This window comes from Panulirus ornatus, chromosome 33 (genome assembly GCF_036320965.1).
Source record: "Panulirus ornatus isolate Po-2019 chromosome 33, ASM3632096v1, whole genome shotgun sequence".
Taxonomy (NCBI): domain Eukaryota; kingdom Metazoa; phylum Arthropoda; class Malacostraca; order Decapoda; family Palinuridae; genus Panulirus; species Panulirus ornatus.
The window spans coordinates 3778068-3801222 of record NC_092256.1 but is presented as its reverse complement, the minus strand read 5'-3'; the positions used below and the strand labels follow the sequence as shown (position 1 = coordinate 3801222).

General features: G+C 41.0%; 1 protein-coding gene across 1 annotated transcript in view; it reads right to left on the bottom strand.

Annotated features, from left to right (window-relative positions):
- The window catches only part of LOC139759412 (uncharacterized), a 351115-nt gene extending 329878 nt beyond the window's left edge, over positions 1 to 21237 (bottom strand). Inside the window, exon 1 of the mRNA XM_071681497.1 lies at positions 21102 to 21237. The gene's annotated coding sequence lies outside the window, so the exon portion shown is untranslated. The remainder of the gene's footprint in view (positions 1 to 21101) is intronic.
- Between the last annotated feature and the right edge of the window lie 1918 nt (positions 21238 to 23155).

The following is a 23155-nucleotide window of genomic DNA, read 5'->3' as shown; positions in this document are numbered from 1 at the left end:
CTTGATCTAAGTCATGTGCGCGTGTATGATATACAACTGATACCACTGAACTATATCCACAAATTGCAACACAGCATAAATACTTTCTTCAGATCAATGATACAAACAACGTAACGGAAACTTTAACATAACGAGTACAGACGGCGACCGTACAGCCTCTATGAGAAGCCTTGATTGTAGCAGCCACACAACTTCCCTCCTTGTGGGGACCTAATTACAAATCTTACAGCTGCCAGACGTTCACACATCCGCGTCGCTGGCTGCATCATTGTCCTTACATTTACTGAGCCGCTGCTTCAGAAGGAAACAGTGACCTTGATCTCTATCACAGTGACCAGTATCGTTATTTCAGGAGTCTATATATGGTAAACATCACGTTCAAGTAACATCAATTGTGGAAAACGACAAAACGACAGCACGATGATTCCTGATCAACAACTCGTCAAAAATGAAACTAAGAGGGGCACGAGCTGGGGGCTGGAAACCCTTCCCATTTTGTATCTCAATTTCTGCTACATGGGACACAAGAAGGAACCAATGAAGGGGCGCTCATCCTTCGAAGGTTCAGGCTGAGGTGTCTAAATATGTGTAAATGTAACGAAGATGAGATGAAAGGAAAGTTAGGAAGTATGGTTGAGGTAAAGGTGATCAATGGTGTGGGAATGTTTGGTGTTGGTATAAGGGAATAAACTGCTGAAGCAGTTGTAGGATTTGTATGATAGAGAAGGGAGTGCAGTGCGAGTTTGAATGGAGAAAGAGGAAGTGAGGTGTTTTAGATTCGTGGGAGTGGGCCTTGGCAGCGATGCGAAGGTGAGTCATAGGTTGAGTGAGGGTCCTGGTAACACTGAGGAATGTACGAAAGAAGAGGTTGTTAGATGGAAGAGCGAAAATCGGTTATGCTTGAAGGTAAAGCAGTCCCAACAATGACGTACGGATGAGAAGAATGGGCTACAGATGAGAATGTACAGAGTTAAATGAAATGTTTGAGGATAATATGGTAATAAAAAGAGTATGTTTGAGAGAGCAGAGAAGGGTGTGCTGAAATGGTTTGGACATATGGAGTGAATGAGTGAGAAGAGGATGACAAAGAGAATACGTTTGTCAAATGTGGAGGGAACAAGGAAAAATGGAGGCCAAACTGGGGATGGAAGGGTGGAGTGAAATGATTTTGAGTGCTCAGGGCCTGAACATGCAAGAGTGTGACATTTACGCACGGGATAGAGTGAATTTGAGTGATGTAGTATATAGGGTACTGTCGATGTTAATGTAAGGTAAACAAGTTTTTATCTTTGTATATATTACAACTGTAACAATAAACAATGGAATTGTAGTCATGGATTCTCGCATCATACTCCTATCCTAGCCTAACCTATAATAGGCAAACACGTGTAATTTGTGACTTTGCTTTTATATCTATCAACATCTGTTATAGCTACGCACCGCCTAAGTCAATGACACAATTTAGCCTGTTAGTCATGGACGCACACAAGTTCTGGATCAAGAGCTGGCCGGGCGTGCCTCTCATATCCTCCCATACCATCTTTACATCAGCAGTTACTCGCTCTCGGCTACGGCTGGGGTTGTTGCTGAACCAGGGCCTGTCTTACCTGCCCAATCGTTCTCTACGGGTTGGGGTCTGGTGATTTTGGAGGATGTAGGAGAAGCCTAACTCGTGGGTGGTTCTGAAACTAACTCTTAACAACATTACTCCTGTGTATGGGAGAGTTGTCTTGCAATAGGTAGCATGGGTTTTCTTCAGGCAAGAGTAAGCCTTCTACTGTGGGAAGAAGGGCCTCCTCCAATAAACAGGCCCCGACCGACATGTGCCAGTTGCCCAACACCGCTTATGTGAATGCATCCTCATATACCAGCTCTGACTCTACCACTTCTCCGGGTTCAAACCACATGTGAGGCTTCATAACTGGGAAAATGCATACAAGGGATTGATGAAAGAACATAATTATGTGTTGCCATCCTTATATTGACTATGTGGGGTAGACAATTCCTCATGTGTGACATTCATTACCTTTGGTTTGCTAAATAATGCCGACTACAGATGAGTGACACGTGTAACACAAAGGTTCCGTTCAGTTATTAATACAATATCTCCTTCATATCTCCAGTTAACTACCCGAACCAATTACTAAGCGGTAGATATTTCTGTTACAGAGAGAGAGAGAGAGAGAGAGAGAGAGAGAGAGAGAGAGAGAGAGAGAGAGAGAGAGAGAGAGAGAGAGAGTGTGTGTGTGTGTGTTAACATTCGTTGCTTTGAGCCAAACTCTGGTATTAGTCATATCATACGTGATGAGCGTCTTCCCGTCGCAATACACAACGTCTTCCCAAGAGCAAACTGACTTTTCACCATACTCAAACTCCAGGCGCCTTTCCATGTCTACCACAGTCAGGTGTGGCTTTTTTGCGGGGGTATATATGAGCATGGAGGTCATTACTGTGGTGTCTGTTTCAGAGTGCCTGGTGTGCAAGCCAACCCCAGGTCATGTCGGATGATGAGGTCAGTGGTAAACAACATGTTTTGGGTGACACCTGTTGTTGCTTTTTCCTGCACAGGCGTTGTGCAGCGAGGCCGCCCGGCTAATGCAAGGTCTGTCCTGTACCGTCGTAACGCTTCATCCACAAGGACACGGTGTGCTTGGGAATAACGAACCGCCTAGCAAAGGCACCATTGCTCAGGTCCTCTCCATAAAGTGCTGTGATTGTTGGGCGTGTTCTCCCTGAGGTCTTAATAATGACTATCATAAATTACTGGAGTATGACCTATTACAACTCCTGCTGTTTGATCTTATAATTTGCCCTTTGCAGAATGAAATTGCTCCGCTTGTAACAGATCTATTACATTAAACGATCACACTTCCTCTGGCGTCGGTCTTTGCTACACTGTGTTGAATAACACCGACAGTGTTTTAGCTTTGTGAATTTCACTACCAGTTACCCCCCCAGTCAATCCCCTCTTCTTATCATATATAGTAACAATATATAGTAACAATATATAGTACCATTTCATGTAACATGTCACTCCTCACCACTTTCTCAGGTAGTTGTTATAATCCTGAGTATTTACACGATTTTGTTGTATTTCACAGTATGCGAAATTCTTATGTGGCACCTCAATTTCTAGAGTACCTATCATTCCCATCGTATTTGGGTGATTAAACTTAGTAACACGGTATAGTATATAATGCTATTACATTATCTGGTTTTAATGCAGCGAGTTTTACATATGTATTCCTGGTGATTTCTCTGTGGTTACATGATATAAGGAATAACAACACATTAGTTTTACAATGAATCGCACGATCATAAGTACCAACCTTACCAATGAATCGCACGATCATAAGTACCAACCCTACCAATGAATCGCACGATCATAAGTACCAACCCTACCAATGAATCGCACGATCATAAGTACCAACCTTACCAATACATGACTGTAGTCTCGCTGTGTTCGTTGTGAGAGCCGTCACACCTAGGGGAGCAGTAAAATATTTTGCTGACTGTACCTACTACCGTGTCTGCGCCCAGAGATTATAGCTTCAGAAACTTCTGCCGTATTTAGTGCCTTTACCACACTTTCTAGTTCGGCAATATCGCCCGCCTTTTGGGGTAATGTTAGAACGCAATAATATCAAATTTGTGAAAGAATTAACGCTTTCAATATCTTCATTAGTGTTTCCTCACTTGTAGGTACGCAGGATCCAGCCTACCATCCTTCTGCATGAGGTTGGTTTATTATGTTCGCTGAAGGTGAGGTTGTTAGACATCGTTACTGCACGGTCTTTCACATTATTCAACTGGTTTATAATAACGTCTGTGGATGTCCGATATTCTGTGTTTTTTATCTAATTTTTCCCACACCAAAGTTGAAACTTATCTCCACTGAAAAGCATGTTGTTATCGGTGGCCCGGTCAAAGACTTCGCTTATGTCTTTGCAGTCTTTCGGCATCTTCCATTGATGTGATTTTCATATTCATTCTTGTATCATCTGCAAAGGATGATATGAAACTGTGGCTTGTGTTTGTGTCAATATCAGATGTAAGAATGAGGAATAGAAGGGGTGCAAGTAGAGTACCTTGGAGGACTGAGCTTTTTACTGTGGAGATAGCATGGTTTAGAAGTAAGTGTTGCAATCTCAACTAAAAATTTGTACGTCCCTCTTTCTCTCAGTTTTCCTGTGATTCCCATCTTTCGCATATTATGTGCCATGACACCATGGTCACATTTGTCAAATGCTTTTGCAAAGTCTGTGTACAAACGTCAGTATTTCCTCTTCCAGAGCTTCAACAATCCTATCATAGTGGTCAAGATGCAAGATCTCCCCATCCTGTAGATATGAGTTAGGTAAATTGTTCATTTTCATAAGCTCAGTCAGTATGAATCATCGTATTCTTTCAAAGATTTTAATGATGTCTAATGTTAACGTTATCGGTCGATAGTTCTTTGGAACTGCTTTGTTTCCACCTCTCTGGAATGGTAGCAATGCGAATCAGTTTCAGTCTCTTGGGAATGATACCACAATGTGAATTTTTTCTCCAGAGGATATTTAGTACAAGTGCTTAAGGTGTTTTGTGTCTCTTTATGAAGACCGAGTTCTCTGATCCCGAGCATGCTCCAGCGGCCCTCGCGGTATCTTGTATTGACGCGGTGATATCTGTTATGTGTACACTATTCAGGATGGAGTCTGTGTGTTTATTTGTTTTGCCTTCCTGCATGTCGATTCATAATGTCTTTTTAGAATTTGACACACTTCCTGGCATTCATCTGTAAATATACCCTCTTCATATTCAGGTGGGCCAATAAAGTTTATGGTTCTTTGCGTTTTGCATAAGAATAAGTGTTTTCAATGATCTTTCATTTCATTAGTTTTTCCTGTTTAATGTAACATTTTGGTTTATGCTTTCTTTTCGATAATATACTTGACAGATTTTCTTTCCTATGCTTGGCGAGCTGCGGCTTCATCAGCAGGTCTGCAATTATTTTTCGTCTCCTATAATGAGCCTTAATCTAACTCCTTTTAACCTAGACCTTTTGTGGTACCAAAGTGTTTTTTTTTTTTTTACGTTGGAGGCTCCAGTCGGACAAGTCCACATCAAGACCGGGCCTAAGTTGAAATATAGAAAGGATTTGAAAACGAAAAAGACAAAACAAAAGGGAGCATTTACGAATTTTGGCAGAAGTGTAAAACCTGTCTTTTAAAATGTGTGCCAGGTCACAGTCACTGGGAAGGACATGAGGAGGTAGAGAGTTTCGAGGAGCAGGAAAAGAAATAGTTATCGAAACGGGCCACCCATGAGTTGCCAAAGGCTACACAGCAATAATGTGAAGCAACAGATTGCCGAGTTTTACGTGGTCTAACTAGTGGTCGGTGAACACAAATAGCACACATTCCACCTCAGCAGGGTTTCCCATTCTGTCGTAGAGTTCTCATAGATCACCTCCTCCCAATTTATCCGTTCGCTGTTAAAACTGAAATTACTGAAAACACCTTCACTGTCACCTGTGTTCTGACTTGGCGGTTTAGCATCAAAACTTGTTTTTACTTCGTTTAGACTGTGGTCAGAGTATATGGTGTTTGAGATGATAATGTCATATATGAGGGCCACATCATTTGTCAAGATTAATTCCAGGGTGTTATCTAGGCTGAGGGAGACCTTCTCAGACTGAATAACTGGTTTTTTTTTTTTTTTTGTGTTAATTGACAGGCGCGGGAAAGAGAGACTTTTGGATGTTAATGTGCTGAGAGGTGCAACTGGAGGGATGTCTGATCATTATCTTGTGGAAGCGAAGGTGAAGATTTGTAGGGGTTTTCAGAAAAGAAGAGAGAATGTTGGGGTGAAGAGGGTGGTGAGAGTAAGTGAGCTTGGGAAGGAGACTTGTGTGAGGATATACCAGGAGAGACTGAGTACAGAATGGAAAAAGGTGAGAACAAAGGAGGTAAGTGGAGTGGGGGAGGAATGGGATGTATTTAGCGGAAGCAGTGTTGGCTTGCGCAAAAGATGCTTGTGGCATGAGAAGCGTGGGAGGTGGGTTGATTAGAAAGGGTAGTGAGTGGTGGGATGAAGTAAGATTATTAGTGAAAGAGAAGAGAGAGGCATTTGGACGATTTTTGCAGGGAAAAAATGCAAATGAGTGGGAGATGTATAAAAGAAAGAGACAGGAGGTCAAGAGAAAGGTGTAAGAGGTGAAAAAGAGGGAAATGAGACTTGGGGTGAGAGAGTATCATTAAATTTTAGGGAGAATAAAAAGATGTTTTGGAAGGAGGTAAATAAAGTGCGTAAGACAAGGGAGCAAATGGGAACTTCAGTGAAGGGGGCTAATGGGGAGGTGATAACAAGTAGTGGTGATGTGAGAAGGAGATGGAGTGAGTATTTTGAAGGTTTGTTGAATGTGTTTGATGATAGAGTGGCAGATATAGGGTGTTTTGGTCGAGGTGGTGTGCAAAGTGAGAGGGTTAAGGAAAATGATTTGGTAAACAGAGAAGAGGTAGTAAAAGCTTTGCGGAAGATGAGAGCCGGCAAGGCAGCAGGTTTGGATGGTATTGCAGTGGAATTTATTAAAAAAGGGGGTGACTGTATTGTTGACTGGTTGGTAAGGTTACTGAATGTATGTATGATTCATGGTGAGGTGCCTGAGGATTGGCGGAATGCTTGCATAGTGCCATTGTACAAAGGCAAAGGGGATAAGAGTGGGTGCTCAAATTACAGAGGAATAAGTTTGTTGAGTATTCCTGGTAAAATATATGGGAGGATATTGATTGAGAGGGTGAAGGCATTTACAGAGCATCAGACTGGGGAAGAGCAGTGTGGTTTCAGAAGTGGTAGAGGATGTGTGGATCAGGTGTTTGCTTTGAAGAATGTATATGAGAAATACTTAGAAAAGCAAATGGATTTGTATGTAGCATCTATGGATCTGGAGAAGGCATATGACAGAGTTGATAGAGATGCTCTGTGGAAGGTATTAAGAATATATGGTGTGGGAGGCAAGTTGTTAGAAGCAGTGAAAAGTTTTTATCGAGGATGTAAGGCATGTGTACGTGTAGGAAGAGAGGAAAGTGATTGGTTCTCAGTGAATGTAGGTTTGCGGCAGGGGTGTGTGGTCTCCATGGTTGTTTAATTTGTTTATAGATGGGGTTGTTAGGGAGGTGAATGCAAGAGTTTTGGAAAGAGGGGCAAGTATGAAGTCTGTTGTGGATGAGAGAACTTGGGAAGTGAGTTAGTTGTTGTTCGCTGATGACACAGCGCTGGTGGCTGATTCATGTGAGAAACTGCAGAAGCTGGTGACTGAGTTTGGTAAGGTGTGTGAAAGAAGAAAGTTAAGAGTAAATGTGAATAAGAGCAAGGTTATTAGGTACAGTAGGGTTGAGGGTCAAGTCAATTGGGAGGTAAGTTTGAATGGAGAAAAACTGGTGGAGGTAAAGTGTTTTAGATATCTGGGAGTGGATCTGGCAGCGGATGGAACCATGGAAGCGGAAGTGAATCATAGGGTGGCGGAGGGGGCGAAAATCCTGGGAGCCTTGAAGAATGTGTGGAAGTCGAGAACATTATCTCGGAAAGCAAAAATGGGTATGTTTGAAGGAATAATGGTTCCAACAATGTTGTAAGGTTGCGAGGCGTGGGCTATGGATAGAGTTGTGCGCAGGAGGGTGGATGTGCTGGAAATGAGATGTTTGAGGACAATGTGTGGTGTGAGGTGGTTTGATCGAGTAAGTAATGTAAGGGTAAGAGAGATGTGTGGAAATAAAAAGAGCGTGGTTGAGGGAGCAGAAGAGGGTGTTTTGAAATGGTTTGGGCACATGGAGAGAATGAGTGAGAAAAGATTGACCAAGAGGATATATGTGTCAGAGGTGGAGGGAACGAGGAGAAGTGGGAGACCAAATTGGAGGTGGAAAGATGGAGTGAAAAAGATTTTGTGTGATCGGGGCCTGAACATGCAGGAGGGTGAAAGGCGGGCCAGGAATAGAGTGAATTGGATCGATGTGGTATACCGGGGTTGACGTGCTGTCAGTGGATTAAATCAGGGCATGTGAAGCGTCTGGGGTAAACCATGGAAAGTTGTGTGGGGCCTGGATGTGGAAAGGGAGCTGTGGTTTCGGGCATTATTGCATGACAGCTAGAGACTGAGTGTGAACGAGAGGGGCCTTTGTTGTCTTTTCCTAGTGCTACCTCGCACACATGAGGAGGGAGGGGGATGGTATTCCATGTGTGGCGAGGTGGCGATGGGAATGAATAAAGGCAGACAGTGTGAATTGTGTGCATGGGTATATATGTATGTGTCTGTGGGTGTATATATATGTGTACATTGAGATGTATAGGTATGTATATTTGCGTGTGTGGACGTGTATGTATATACAGTGTGTATGGGGGTGGGTTTTGCCATTTTTTTCGTCTGTTTCCTTGCGCTACCTCGCAAACGCGGGAGACAGCGACAAAGCAAAATAAATAAATAAATAAATATATACATATATATATATATATATATATTTCTTATGACTCCACGGGGAAAAGGAAACACGATAAGTTCCAAAGTGCACTTTCGTGTAATAATCACATCATCAGGGGAGATACAAGAAAGAAATATAAGTCAGTTGATATACAACGAAGAGACGTAGCTAGGACGCCATTTGGTAAACAAGTGGCTGTCCAAGAAAGATAACGAGAGTATCATAAACTTATTATATGGATGGAAAGGGGAATTGTTTACAAATTTTATCAACAATAAAGCTATCCAATTTGTACAGACCTTTACTAATATTAAGGCTATAATTCTTTGTGTATCTAAAAATAGAAGATTCAATGATATTACTCTTGGCACTGGAGTTAGAGTTAATAACTGAGATGGCATTACTCCAGTCAATACAATGATCATACTTTCTAACGTTATTACACATGGCATTTGATCCTTTTCCTGTTCTTATACTATATTTATGTTGCTTAAGTCTGATAGAAAGATCCTTACCCGTCTGCCCAATACAAAAAGTATCACATTTTCTACATTTTACTTTATAGATGCATCAAGAATTTTCTGGTGAATTCCTGATTAAGATATTCTTTATAGTATTATTGTTGCTGAAGGTAACATTTACATCAAAGGATTTAAGCAACATGGGAAGGAAAGTAAAATTATCAAAAGGGAGACTTAAAAGGTTTTTGGTGTCAATGGGAAGTTTGGGTTCAACTCTATAAAATGATTTCTTTGCTAACGTAAGGGATTTATCAATGAAAGATCTAGGGTACTTTAAGTTAGATCCAATAGAATATATATTCTCAAACTCATCATCAGTAAACTCTGGACTGCAAATACGTAATGCCTTAAGGAACACAGATTGAAATGATGATAATTCTGTCATGTTGAGATGAGTAATGACGCATATATAAGCATACATTGGTAGGTTTTCTGTATATGCTAAACTCAAACTTGTTTCCTTGCCTATGGATCATGCAATCTAAAAAAGGTATCATACCAATATTTTCATTTTCTACAGAAAATTTGATGGAATGTACTAAATTGTTAAGTAAGGGGAGAAATGTTTGAAAATTTTTATTTGTTGGCCAAACACAAAGAACATCATCTACATACATAAAACAATTTACATTAGTGGGTAAGATATCCTTTAGTAATTTTGTTTCAAAGAATTCCATATAAAGATTACTTAGTACAGGTGAAAGAGGGTTACTAATTGCCATACCAAATTTTCGCGCATAATATTCTCACTGGATTTATATACACAGTCTTTTATACATAATTTCATCAGTTCAATGAAAACAGACTTTGAAACAGGTAAATGAATATCATCCAAAACATCAAATGAAATTCTAAGAGGTCATCAACTGGAACTTTTGTGAACAGTGAGGAAACATTAAAGCTAACAGGTTTTGAAATCAAAATTTACACTGGTATTGTTAAGTTTGTTAACTCAATCTACATTATTCATGATATTAGACTTTGATATCTTACCCACTAAAGGGCTTAATAAAGAAACTAACCATTTGGTAATCTATATGTGATGGAGCCCACTGAACTCACTATAGGTGAAGATTTGTAGAGCTCTTCAGAAGAGAAGAGAGAATGTTGGAGTGAAGAGAGTGGTGAGAGTAAGTGAGCTTGGAAAGAAGACGTGTGTGAGGAAATACCAGGAGAGATTGAGTGTAGAACGGCAAAAGGAGAGAGCAAATGACGTAAGGGATGTGGTGGAGGAATGGGATGTATTTAGGGAAGCAGTGATGATTTGCGCAAAAGATGCTTGTGACATGAGAAAGGTGGGAGGTGGGCACATTAGAAGGGTAATGAATGGTGGGAGGTGGGCAGATTAGACTGGTAATGAATGGTGGGATGAAGAAGTAAGATTGTCAGTGAAAGAGACAGGCGTTTAGACGATTTTCGCAGGGAAGTTGTGCAAATGACTGGGAGATATATAAAATAAAGCGGCAGGAGGTCAAGAGAAAAGTGCAAGAGGTGAAAAAAAAGGCAAATAAGTGAGGGGTGAGAGAGTATCATTAAATTCTAGGGAGAATAAAAAAATAAAAAGAGTTTTGGAAGGTGAATAGGGCAAATAGGGAGGTAATAACAAGTAGTGATGAAGTGAATATTTTGCAGGTTTGTTGAATGTATTTGATGATGAAGTGGCAGATATAGGGTGTATTGGTCAGGGTGGTGTGCGAAATGAGAGGGTTAGTGAGAATGGTTTGGTAAATAAAGAGGTAGAGAAAGCTTTGCGGACGATGAAAGCCGGCAAGGCGGCGGGTATGGATGGTATTGCAGTGGAATTTATATAAAAAAAAGGGGGGGGGTGACTATGTTGTTGATTGGTTGGTAGGGATATTAAATATATGTATGGATCGTAGTGAGGTACCTGAGGATTGGCGGAATGCATGCATAGTGCCATTGTACATTGGCAAAGGGGGTAAATATGAGTGTTCAAATTACAGAGGCGTGAGTTTGTTGAGTGTCCCTGGAAAGTTATATGGGAGGGTATTGATTGAGAGGGTGAAGGCATGTACATAGCATCAGATTGGGGAAGAGCAGTGTGGTTTCAGAAGTGTTGGGGATCTGTGGATCAGGCGTTTGTTCTGAAGAATGTATGTGAGAAATACTTAGAAAAACAGATGGCATTTATGGATCTGGAGAGGGCATATGATAGGATGGATAGAGATGCTTTGTGGAAGGTTTTAAGAGTATGCGGTGGGGAAGGTAAGTTGCTAGAAGCAGTGAAGGGTTTTTACCAAGGATGTACAACATGTGTAAAAGTAGGAAGAGAGGAAAGTGATAGGTTCCCAGTGAATATCGGTTTGCGGTAGCGGTGCGTGATGTCTCCATGGTTGTTTAATTTGCTTATTGATGAGGTGGTTAGGGAGGTGAATGCATGAGTTTTGAAAAGAGGGGCGAGTGTGCAGTCTGTTGTGGATGAGAGGGCTTGGGAAGTGTCATTTGTTGTTCGCTGATGATACAGCGCTGGTGGCTAATTCGGATGCGAAACTGCAGAACTTGGTGAATGAGTTTGGTAGTGTGTAAAAGAAGAGAGCTGAGAGTAATTGTGAATAGGAGCGAGGTTATTAGGTTCAGTAGGGTTAAGGGACAAGATAATTGGGGGGTACGTTTGAATGGAGAAAGGATGGAGGAGGTGAAGTGTTTTGGATATCTGGGGGTGGACTTAGCAGCGGATGGAACCATGGAAACGGAAGTGAGTCACAGGGTTGGGGAGGGAGAGAAGGTTCTGGGAGCGATGAAGTAATGAAAGGGTAAGAGAGATGTGTGGTACTAACAAGAGTGTGGTTGAGAGACCAGAAAAGGGTGTGTTGAAACGGTTTGGACATATGGAGAGAATGAGTGAGGAAAGATTGACAAAGAGGATATAGTGAGGAAAGATTGACAAAGAGGATGGAAACGGAAGGATGGAGTGAAAAAGATTTTGATCGATCGCGACCTGAACATACATTAGGGTGAAAGGTGTGCAAGGAATAGAGTGAATTGGAACGATGTGGTATACCGGGGTCGACGTGCTGTCAATGGATTGAACCAGGGCATGTAAAGCGTCTGGGGTAAACCATGGAAAGTTCTGTGGGGCCTGGATGTGGAAAGGGAGCTGTGGTCTCGGTGCATTATACATGACAGTTAGAGACTGAGTGTGAACGAATGTGGCCGTTTTTTTGTCTGTTCCTGACACTGCCACGCTGGAGGAAAGGAGGGGGAGGGGGTGAATGCTATTTCGTGTGTGGCGGGATGGTGACGGGAATGGATAAAGGCAACAAGTATGGATATGTACATGTGTATATATGTGTATGTCTGTGTATGTATATGTATATATACATTGAAATGTATAAGCATATATATATATATATATATATATATATATATATATATATATATATATATATATATATATACATATTGTACAAAGGCAAAGGGGATAAGAGTGAGTGCTCAAATTACAGAAGTATAAGTTTGTTGAGTATTCCTGGTAAATTATATGGGAGGGTATTGATTGAGAAGGTGAAGGCATGTACAGAGCATCAGATTGGGGAAGAGCAGTGTGGTTTCAGAAGTGGTAGAGGATGTGTGGATCAGGTGTTTGCTTTGAAGAATGTATGTGAGAAATACTTAGAAAAGCAAATGGATTTGTATGTAGCATTTATGGATCTGGAGAAGGCATATGATAGAGTTGATAGAGATGCTCTGTGGAAGGTATTAAGAATATATGGTGTGGGAGGCAAGTTGTTAGAAGCAGTGAAAAGTTTTGATCGAGGATGTAAGGCATGTGTACGTGTAGGAAGAGAGGAAAGTGATTGGTTCTCAGTGAATGTAGGTTTGCGGCAGGGGTGTGTGATGTCTCCATGGTTGTTTAATTCGTTTATGGATGGGGTTGTTAGGGAGGTGAATGCAAGAGTTTTGGAAAGAGGGGCAAGTATGAAGTCTGTTGGGGATGAGAGAGCTTGGGAAGTGAGTCAGTTGTTGTTCGCTGATGATACAGCGCTGGTGGCTGATTCATGTGAGAAACTGCAGAAGCTGGTGACTGAGTTTGGTAAGGTGTGTGAAAGAAGAAAGTTAAGAGTAAATGTGAATAAGAGCAAGGTTATTAGGTACAGTAGGGTTGAGGGTCAAGTCAATTGGGAGGTAAGTTTGAATGGAGAAAAAAAACTGGAGGAAGTAAAGTGTTTTAGATATCTGGGAGTGGATCTGGCAGCGGATGAAACCATGGAAGCGGAAGTGGATCATAGGGTGGGGGAGGGGGCGAAAATCCTCGGAGCCTTGAAGAATGTGTGGAAGTCGAGAACATTATCTCGGAAAACAAAAATGGGTATGTTTGAAGGAATAGTGGTTCCAACAATGTTGTATGGTTGCGAGGCGTGGGCTATGGATAGAGTTGTGCGCAGGAGGATGGATGTGCTGGAAATGAGATGTCTGAGGACAGTGTGTGGTGTGAGGTGGTTTGATCGAGTAAGTAACGTAAGGGTAAGAGAGATGTGTGGAAATAAAAAGAGCGTGGTTGAGAGAGCAGAAGAGGGTGTTTTGAAATGGTTTGGGCACATGGAGAGAATGAGTGAGGAAAGATTGACCAAGAGGATATATGTGTCAGAGGTGGAGGGAACGAGGAGAAGTGGGAGACCAAATTGGAGGTGGAAAGATGGAGTGAAAAAGATTTTGTGTGATCGGGGCCTGAACATGCAGGAGGGTGAAAGGAGGGCAAGGAATAGAGTGAATTGGATCGATGTGGTATACCGGGGTTGATGTGCTGTCAGTGTATTGAATCAGGGCATGTGAAGCGTCTGGGGTAAACCATGGAAAGCTGTGTAGGTATGTATATTTGCGTGTGTGGACGTGTATGTATATACATGTGTATGTGGGTGGGTTGGGCCATTTCTTTCGTCTGTTTCCTTGCGCTACCTCGCAAACGCGGGGACAACGACAAAGCAAAAATATATGCGGGAAATGGCGAATAGTTTAAAAGAAAGATATATATATATATATATATATATATATATATATATATATATATATATATATATATATATATATATATATATATATATATATTGGTGACTGAGTTTGGTTAAGTGAGTGAAACAAGAAAGTTGAGAGTAAATGTGAATAGGAGCAAGATCATTAATTTCAGAAGGATTGAGGGACAAGTTAATTGGGAAGCGAGTTTGAACGGAAAAAAACTGCAGAAGTGAAATGCTTTAGATAACTGGGAGTGGACTTAACATCGGATGGAACCATGGAAGCGGAAGTGAGTCATAGGGTGGGGAAGGGAGCGTAGGTTCTGGGAGCGGTGAAGAATAAGAGGAACACGAGAACGGTATCTCGGAGAGCTAAAATGGGTATGCTTCAATGAATAGTGGTTCCAATAATGTTATATGGTTGCCAGGCATGGGCTATAGATAGGGTTGTACGGAGGAGGGTGGATGTGTTGGAAATGAAATTTTGAGGACAATATGTGGTGTAAGGTGGTTTGACTAAGTAATGAGAGGGAAATTGAGATGTGTGGTAATAAAAAGAGTGGTTGAGAGAGCATATATGAGTGTGTTGAAATTGTCTGGACACATGGAGAGAATGAGTGAGGAAAAATTGACAAAGATGGTATAGTGACAGAGGTGGAGGGAACAAGGAGAAGCGGGAGACCAAATTGAAGGTGGAAGGATGTAGTGAAAAAGATTTTAAGCAATCAGGGCCTGAACATGCAGGAGGGTGAAAGTCGTGCAAGGAATAAGTCAACTGGAAAGATATGGTATACCGGGGTCGAAGTGCTGTCAGTGAACTGAGCCAGGGCATGTAAAGCATTTAGAGTAAACCGTGGAAAGGTCTTTGGGGCCTGGATATGGATAGGGAGTTGTGGTTTCGGTGCGTTACAAAAGATAGCTAGAGACTGAGTGGGAACGAATGTTACCTTTTCTTGCCATTTCCTGGTGTTACCTCGCAGAAGGGGTGGGGGAATGCTTTTTCTTTCTTGGCAGAGTAGTGACAGGAATGGATGAAGGTAAGCAGGTATGAAAGAATACATGTGTATATATGTATATGTCTGTGTATGTATATGTGCATACATGGGCATTTATATATATATATATATATATATATATATATATATATATATATATATATATATATATATATATATATATATATATATATATATTTTTTTTTTTTCATACTATTCGCCATTTCCCGCGATAGCGAGGTAGCGTTAAGAACAGAGGACTGGGCCTTTGAGGGAATATTCTCACCTGGCCCCCTTCTCCGTTCCTTCTTTTGGAAAAAAAAAAAAAAAATATATATATATATATATATATATATATATATATACGAATAAAGTCCATATGAGCGCGCACCTTCAGAGAACATACAAACCTCCAACAGCCAGGATCGAACCCGGGACCCCTGTGCCACAGGCGGGAATGCTACCGCTAGGCTATGGGCCTGGCTAATAGGAAATAACTATTCGAATACTATGTACTCGAATACCCTTCGTCTCACGTTGGTGAGCAACGGAGTCTACACCGGTTATTTCCCGACAGGCGCACATAGCCAGCAGAGAGCATTTTACCGAACCTAAATTTACAACGCGGAGGTATATACATATATATATATATATATATATATATATATATATATACATATATATATATATATATATATATATATATATATATATGAACAAAGTGCGTAGGAACGCGCACCTTAATAGAACATAAAGACCTCCAACAGCCATGTTTGTATGTGATATATATATATATATATATATATATATATATATATATATATATATATATATATATATATATATATATATATATAAATAAGTGTTAATTGATAAGCACGCGATAAAGAGACTTTTGGATGTTAATGTGCTGAGAGGTGCAACTTTAAGATTGTCTGATCATTATCTCGTGGAGGCGAAGGTGAAGATTTGTAGGGGGTTTTCAGAAAAGAAGAGAGAATGTTGGGGGAAGAGAGTGGTGAGAGTAAGTGAGCTTGGGAAGGAGACCTGTGTGAGGAAGTACCAGGAGAGACTGAGTACGGAATGGAAAAAGGTGAGAACAAAGGAGGTAAGGGGAGTGGGGGAGGAATGGGATGTATTTAGGGAATCAGTGATGGCTTGCGCAAAAGATGCTGGTCGCATGAGAAGCGTGGGAGGTGGGCAGATTAGAAAGGGTAGTGAGTGGTGGGATGAAGAAGTAAGATTATTAGTGAAAGAGAAGAGAGAGGCATTTGGACGATTTTTGCAGGGAAAAATGCAAATGAGTGGGAGATGTATAAAAGAAAGAGGCAGGAGGTCAAGACAAATGTGCAAGAGGTGAAAAAGAGGGCAAATGAGAATTGGGGTAAGAGAGTATCGTTAAATTTTAGAGAGAATACAAAGATGTTTTGGAAGGAGGTAAATAAAGTGCGTAAGACAAGGGAGCAAATAAGAACTTCAGTGAAGTGGGCTAACGGGGAGGTGATAATAAGTAGTGGTGATGTGAGAAGGAGATGGAGTGAGTGTTTTGAAGGTTTGTTGAATGTGTTTGATGATAGAGTGGCAGATATAGAGTGTTTTGGTCGAGGTGGTGTGCAAAGTGAGAGGGTTAGAGAAAATGATTTGGTAAACAGAGAAGAGGTAGTAAAAGCTTTGGGGAAGATGAAAGCCGGCAAGGCAGTGGGTTTGGATGATATTACAGTGGAATTTATTAAAAAAAAGGGGGTGACTATGTCGTTGGTAAGGTTATTTAATGTATGTATGATTCATGGTGAGGTGCCTGAGCCTTGGCGGAATGCTTGCATAGTGCCATTGTACAAAGGCAAAGGGGATAAGAGTGAGTGCTCAAATTACAGAGGTATAAGTTTGTTGAGTATTCCTGGGAAATTATATGTGAGGGTATTGAGTGAGAGGGTGAAGGCATGTACAGAGCATCAGATTGGGAAAGAGCAGTGTGGTTTCAGAAGTGGTAGAGGATGTGTGGATCAGGTGTTTGCTTTGAAAAATGTATGTGAGAAATACTTAGAAAAGCAAATGGATATATATGTAGCATTTATGGATCTGGAGAAGGCATATGAACGAGTTGATAGAGATACTCTGTGGGAGGTATTAAGAATATATGGTGTGGGAGGTAAGTTGTTAGAAGCAGTGAAAAGTTTTGATCGAGGATGTAGGGCATGTGTACGTGTAGAAAGAGAGGAAAGGGATTGGTTCTCAGTGAATGTAGGTTTGCGGCAGGGGTGTGTGATGTCTCCATGGTTGTTTAATTTGTTTATGGATGGGATTGTTACTGAGGTGAATGCAAGAGTTTTGGAAACAGGGGTAAGTATGCAGTCTGTTGTGAATGAGAGAGCATGGGAAGTGAGTCAGTTGTTGTTCGCTGATGACACAGCGCTGGTGGCTGATTCATGTGAGAAACTGCAGAAGCTGGTGACTGACTTTGGTAAAGTGTGTGAAAGAAGAAAGTTAGGAGTAAATGTGAATAAGAGCAAGGTTATTAGGTACAGTAGGGTTGAGGGTCAAGTCAATTGGGAGGTAAGTTTGAATGGAGAAAACTGGAGGAAGTAAAGTGTTTTAGATATCTGGGAGTGGATTTGGCAGCGGATGGATCCATGGAAGTGGAAGTGAATCATAGGGTGGGGGAGGGGGCGAAAATTCTGGGAGCCTTGAAGAATGTTTGGAAGTCGAGAACTTTATCTCGGAAAGAAAAAATGGGTATGTTTGAAGGAATAGAGGTTCCAACAATGATGTATGGCTGCGAGGCGTGGCCTATGGATAGGGTTGTGTGCAGGAGGGTGGATGTGCTGGAAATGAGATGTTTGAGGACAATGTGTGGTGTGAGGTGGTTTGATCGAGTAAGTAATGTAAGGGTAAGAGAGATGTGCGGAAATAAAAAGAGTGTGGTTGAGAGAGCAGAAGAGGGTGTTTTGAAATGGTTTGGTCACATGGAGAAAATGAGTGAGGAAAGATTAACCAACTGGATATATGTGTCAGAGGTGGAGGGAACGAGGAGAAGTGGGAGACCAAATTGGAGGCACCTCACCATGAGTCATACATACATTAAATAACCCTACCAACCAGTCAACAATACAGTCACCCCCTTTTTTTAATAAATTCCACTGCAATACCATCCAAACCTGCTGCCTTGCCGGCTTTCATCTTCCGCAAAGCTTTTACTACCTCTTCTCTGTTTACCAAATCATTTTCCCTAACCCTCTCACTTTGCACACCACCTCGACCAAAACACCCTATATCTGCCACTCTATCATCAAACACATTCAACAAACCTTCAAAATACTCACTCCATCTCCTTCTCACATCACCACTACTTGTTATCACCTCCCCATTTGCGCCCTTCACTGAAGTTCCCATTTGCTCCCTTGTCTTACGCACTTTATTTACCTCCTTCCAAAACATCTTTTTATTCTCCCTAAAATTTAATGATACTCTCTCACCCCAACTCTCATTTGCCCTCTTTTTCACCTCTTGCACCTTTCTCTTGACCTCCTGTCTCTTTCTTTTATACATCTCCCACTCAATTGCATTTTTTCCCTGCAAAAATCGTCCAAATGCCTCTCTCTTCTCTTTCACTAATAATCTTACTTCTTCATCCCACCACTCACTACCCTTTCTAATCAACCCACCTCCCACTCTTCTCATGCCACAAGCATCTTTTGCGCAATCCATCACTGATTCCCTAAATACATCCCATTCCTCCCCCACTCCCCTTACTTCCATTGTTCTCACCTTTTTCCATTCTGTATATATATATATATATATATATATATATATATATATATATATATATATATATATATATATATATATACCATGGCCTAAGCCAGGTACCCATTTTATTGATCAATCCCTTGGGGTGGATGAATAGCTGGGTTGACTGTGAACCGACTGCCGTAACCAGTACGTAACACAGTCATTGACGCTAATCGCTACACCACGGGAGTCCATTTTGAAATATGAATTTGAAGCGGAAACAGAAAGACAAGGGAAAGTATTTACGAATTTTGGAGGAAAGGAAAGACCTGTCTTTTGAAATATGCCAAGTCATAGTTACTGGGGAAGAAATGAGTAGGTAGAGACTTTCAAAGCTTCAACGTGTAGGGAAAGAAGTAGTTATCGAAACGGCCTAATCTTGGAGTTGTCGATGGCCACACAAACCATGTGACGCAGCAGCTACTGGTGGGGGCACACAAGCAGTTAGGTCTGTAGAGTTGGGAATGGAAGTCAAGTTTGGAAGTTAGCCTGGGACAGTTTATAAGTCAGATTGTCTCGACTCAACTCTCTCAAGTAAGGGTACATATTAAACCAGCCCAAATAAAACAGCAGCACTCCATACAAGGACGAATCAATCCCTTGTTAAATAGTGCAACTGTTCAGAAGCAAAGAAGTTTTGACATCTAAACAGGACACCCAATTTCTTAGAGGTAGACTTAGCTATTCCAGTATTTAGGGTTTCCAAGACAGAGTGGATGTTACAGTAATACCGAGTATGTTTAGTGAGTCAACTGGTGGAATTACAGAACCACCAAAGGAGAGACAGGAGTTGTGAGGTGTTTTCGATAGAGAGATGGGTGGAAACTACGTCTTAGAGGTATTAAACTTAAGATTTTGTCTAGCCCACTAGATATACCAGCACCAGTTGTCCAAGTCTGAATTTACTGAGGAAGATGTGTCAAGCAAGATGAAGATCTAGTGAGAGAAGAGGGAGCACAATTGAAGGATGTGGATAAATGCGTGTTGAGTCGTCAGAGTACGAGTGCACTGGATTATTTGTTGAGAGAAATCGTTGAAAAAAAGGAAAAAAAAAAGTGTAGGAACAGGACAGAACCATTTGGTTTCTCACCCTCCTTATATCCCCTCCTTTACTTTCTCTCAAGTGAACCAATGATATTTTCTGTTCGTTTGTCATCATCGGTTTCTTTCCCCTCGTCTGTTTAATCTCCGAGCTGTTGTGAGATAGTACATCCTGACATGGAAAGGTTACCCAATCTGAATTTCTGCATGTGTTCATTTTACGTTTCTTTCTCCCATTTGACTATCAAAAACATATGATTCATCATACTTCTTTACTGACGACTTCTCGCTTATTATTACGGTAAAATACTGGCAGATATCAGTGTCTTAGTCGTGGGTGCCGTAGTCATCAAGATTATGGCTACGTCTGCAGTGGTGTTGCCAAAAGGACATTCTTTCTCATTTTGATTAACCTAAAGAGTGTACTATTTCCATCCAAAATTAGTTACAACGATGTAACATAAGTCCACACTATTCCTTTTTTTTCCACTTTACTTTGAAGACCCATAAATAGGAAAATCATATCCCTACTTATACAACAATGGTAGCCACTTTTGGTAAGAAAGTCACTTGTCTAATGGCATGTTCCTTTTAGCCCGGTCGTACCATCTGCCTCACAGCCGAAAATTTCTATTATTTCACAAACTGAAGTAAAAGCAAAAGACGTTTTGTGACCAATAATGTGATTTAATATAAACGAAAAAATACAATCAGACCAAGTAATGGAAATTGCATCAACCGGTTCCCGATTTTATGTACAGAATGTTGGATCAAAAAAATTGGTACAGTGAGGCTAACTGACTGGACTGTGATTACATTATATATTACTCGCCCATTATACCTCCAATCACCCTTGCGATCCCTCTACTAAAACCTAACAAAAGCAATATATCTTTATATATGAAGTATACAACACCGATATCACATATTACATAAAAACAAAATACTTGCAATAATCAGCTCATTACCAAAGTACTCCGATCTCTCCCAATCTCAACAAGCACGTCAAGTGGTAAGCGTAACGCGCTATCCTTGACACTGTTGCCATGGCTAATTCTCGTTTCACTTAAAACATCAAGCGTGCAGCAACTCGCAAAGGATAAACAACAAATCTGTTATACAATAAAACAAAATGCCCATTTCAAATGACAGAGGAACAAACTGCATATAAAAACGTTATTCCACCATATATAAATCACACGAGTTCGTGAAAAAAAAAAAAATATTTACTTAATACACAAACCTTACAGTTGAAAAGAGGTTCAACAGCCACCCCTATCTTTTATAATACCCAGTAATTTCTTTACGTTTATACGCATTACTCACGTGTTGCACCAGTGTCCTTCCGGTAACAGCAGTTAGCCTCTCAACCGCCTGTTAACATCACCAAGAACAACAAACATAAAAGAACAGAACTACCGATAGTTTACCTCGTAAGCTGTCAGCGAAAACTGGCGTCGATAAGGTGGAGTCACTTGAGTGTCGGCAAATACGTCACCTGTAGGCTCCACCCCCTCACGTGGCCCCGCCCCATATTCTCTCTCAGTCATACCACCCCTCTTCAGGCTCCTCCCATTAAATTTCATTGCCATTTCTTTCGTGATGACTGTTTATATATCAGAAAATATATTCTATTATTGTACAAATGACGTTTGTACTGTACAAAGGATATTTGTACTGTAGTAGGAATTCAGGTACTAAATTCAATTATATACATGTAATTCGTATGTTAACATTACTTTGTAAGTACAAGTAATCTGTTAACATAAGAATTACACGTATGTTATTGAATTTAGTAGGTGAACTCCTACTACAGTACAAACATCATTTGTACTTGATTCGTTTGACGTATAGTACTGGCCCACTGACCTAAAACTGTTAACAGCCTTTAATCCAACATACATAGATACACCACTACGGCCTGACCAGTGCTCCATTTTATACTTTCTCCTTGATGAAAGCTAACTACAACAGCGGTACAAGACTCATGAAGGAGAGAATGATGTACATGAAAGATGAAGGTGAGCACGATATGGCTGAAAGATGAATATGTGCATAGTGTGCGAGAAAGATGAATATCATGGTGCTCATGAAAGATGATCATGATATGGATGAAAGATGAAGAGAAGCATAGTGTGCATGAAAGATGAATATCATGATGTACATGAAAGATGAAGGGTAGCATGATGTGCATGAAAGATGAAAAGGAGCATGATATGCATGAAAGATGAGGGTAGCATGGTGTGCATGAAAGATGAAGGGGACTAAGGCGTGAAGGAAAGATGGAGACTATGGTGTGCAGAAAAGATGAAGGGGAGCGTGGTTTGCATGAAAGATAAAGGGGAGTATGATGTGCATGAAAGATGAAGGGGATCATGGTGTGCATGAAAGATAAAGGGGAGTATGATGTGCATGAAAGATGAAGGGGATCATGGTGTGCATGAAAGATAAAGGGGAGTATGATGTGCATGAAAGATGAAGGGGATCATGGTGTGCATGAAAGATGCAGGGGAGCAAGATATACATGAAGAATGAAGGGGAGCATGATGTGCATCAATGACGAAGGGGATCATGGTGTGCATGAAAGATGGTGGGAAAAATGATGTGCATGAAAGACGATGGGAAGCATGATGTGCATCAAGAACGAGGGGGAGCATGGTGTGCATCAAAGATGTTGGAGAGCACGATGTGCATGAAAGATGAAGCGGAGCATGATGTGCACGAAAGATGAAGGGAGCTTGATGTAAATGAAAGATGAAGGGAACCATGGTGTGCATGAGAGATGAAGGGGAGCATGATGTGCACGAAATATAAAGGCGAGCATGGTGGGCATGAAAGATGAAGGGAGCATGATGTGCATGGAAAATAAAGAGGAGCATGATGAGCATGAAAGATGAAGGGGAGCATGATGCGCATGAAAGATAAAGGGAAGCATGGTGTGAATAAAAGATTAAGGGGAACAAAATGTGCATGAAAGAAGAAGGGAGGCATGGAATGCATGAAACATGATGATAGGCATGGCATGCATGAAAGATGAAGGAGAGCATGAAGTGCATCAGAGATGAAGCGGAGCATGGTTTGTCACGAAAGATGAAGGGGAGCATGATATGCATAAGATATGAAAGGGAGCATGGTGTGCATGAAAGATGAAGCAGAGCATGAAGATCATAAAAGATAAAGAGGTGCATGATGTGCATGAATTATAAAGGGTAACATGATGTACATGAAAGATTAAGCGGGGCATGATGTGCATGAAAGATGAAGGGGAGCATGACGTGCAAGAAAGATGAAGGGAGCATGATGTGCATGAAAAATTAAAAGCATGATGTGAATGAAAGATGAAGGGGAGCATGGTGTGCATTAAAGATGAAAGGGAGCAT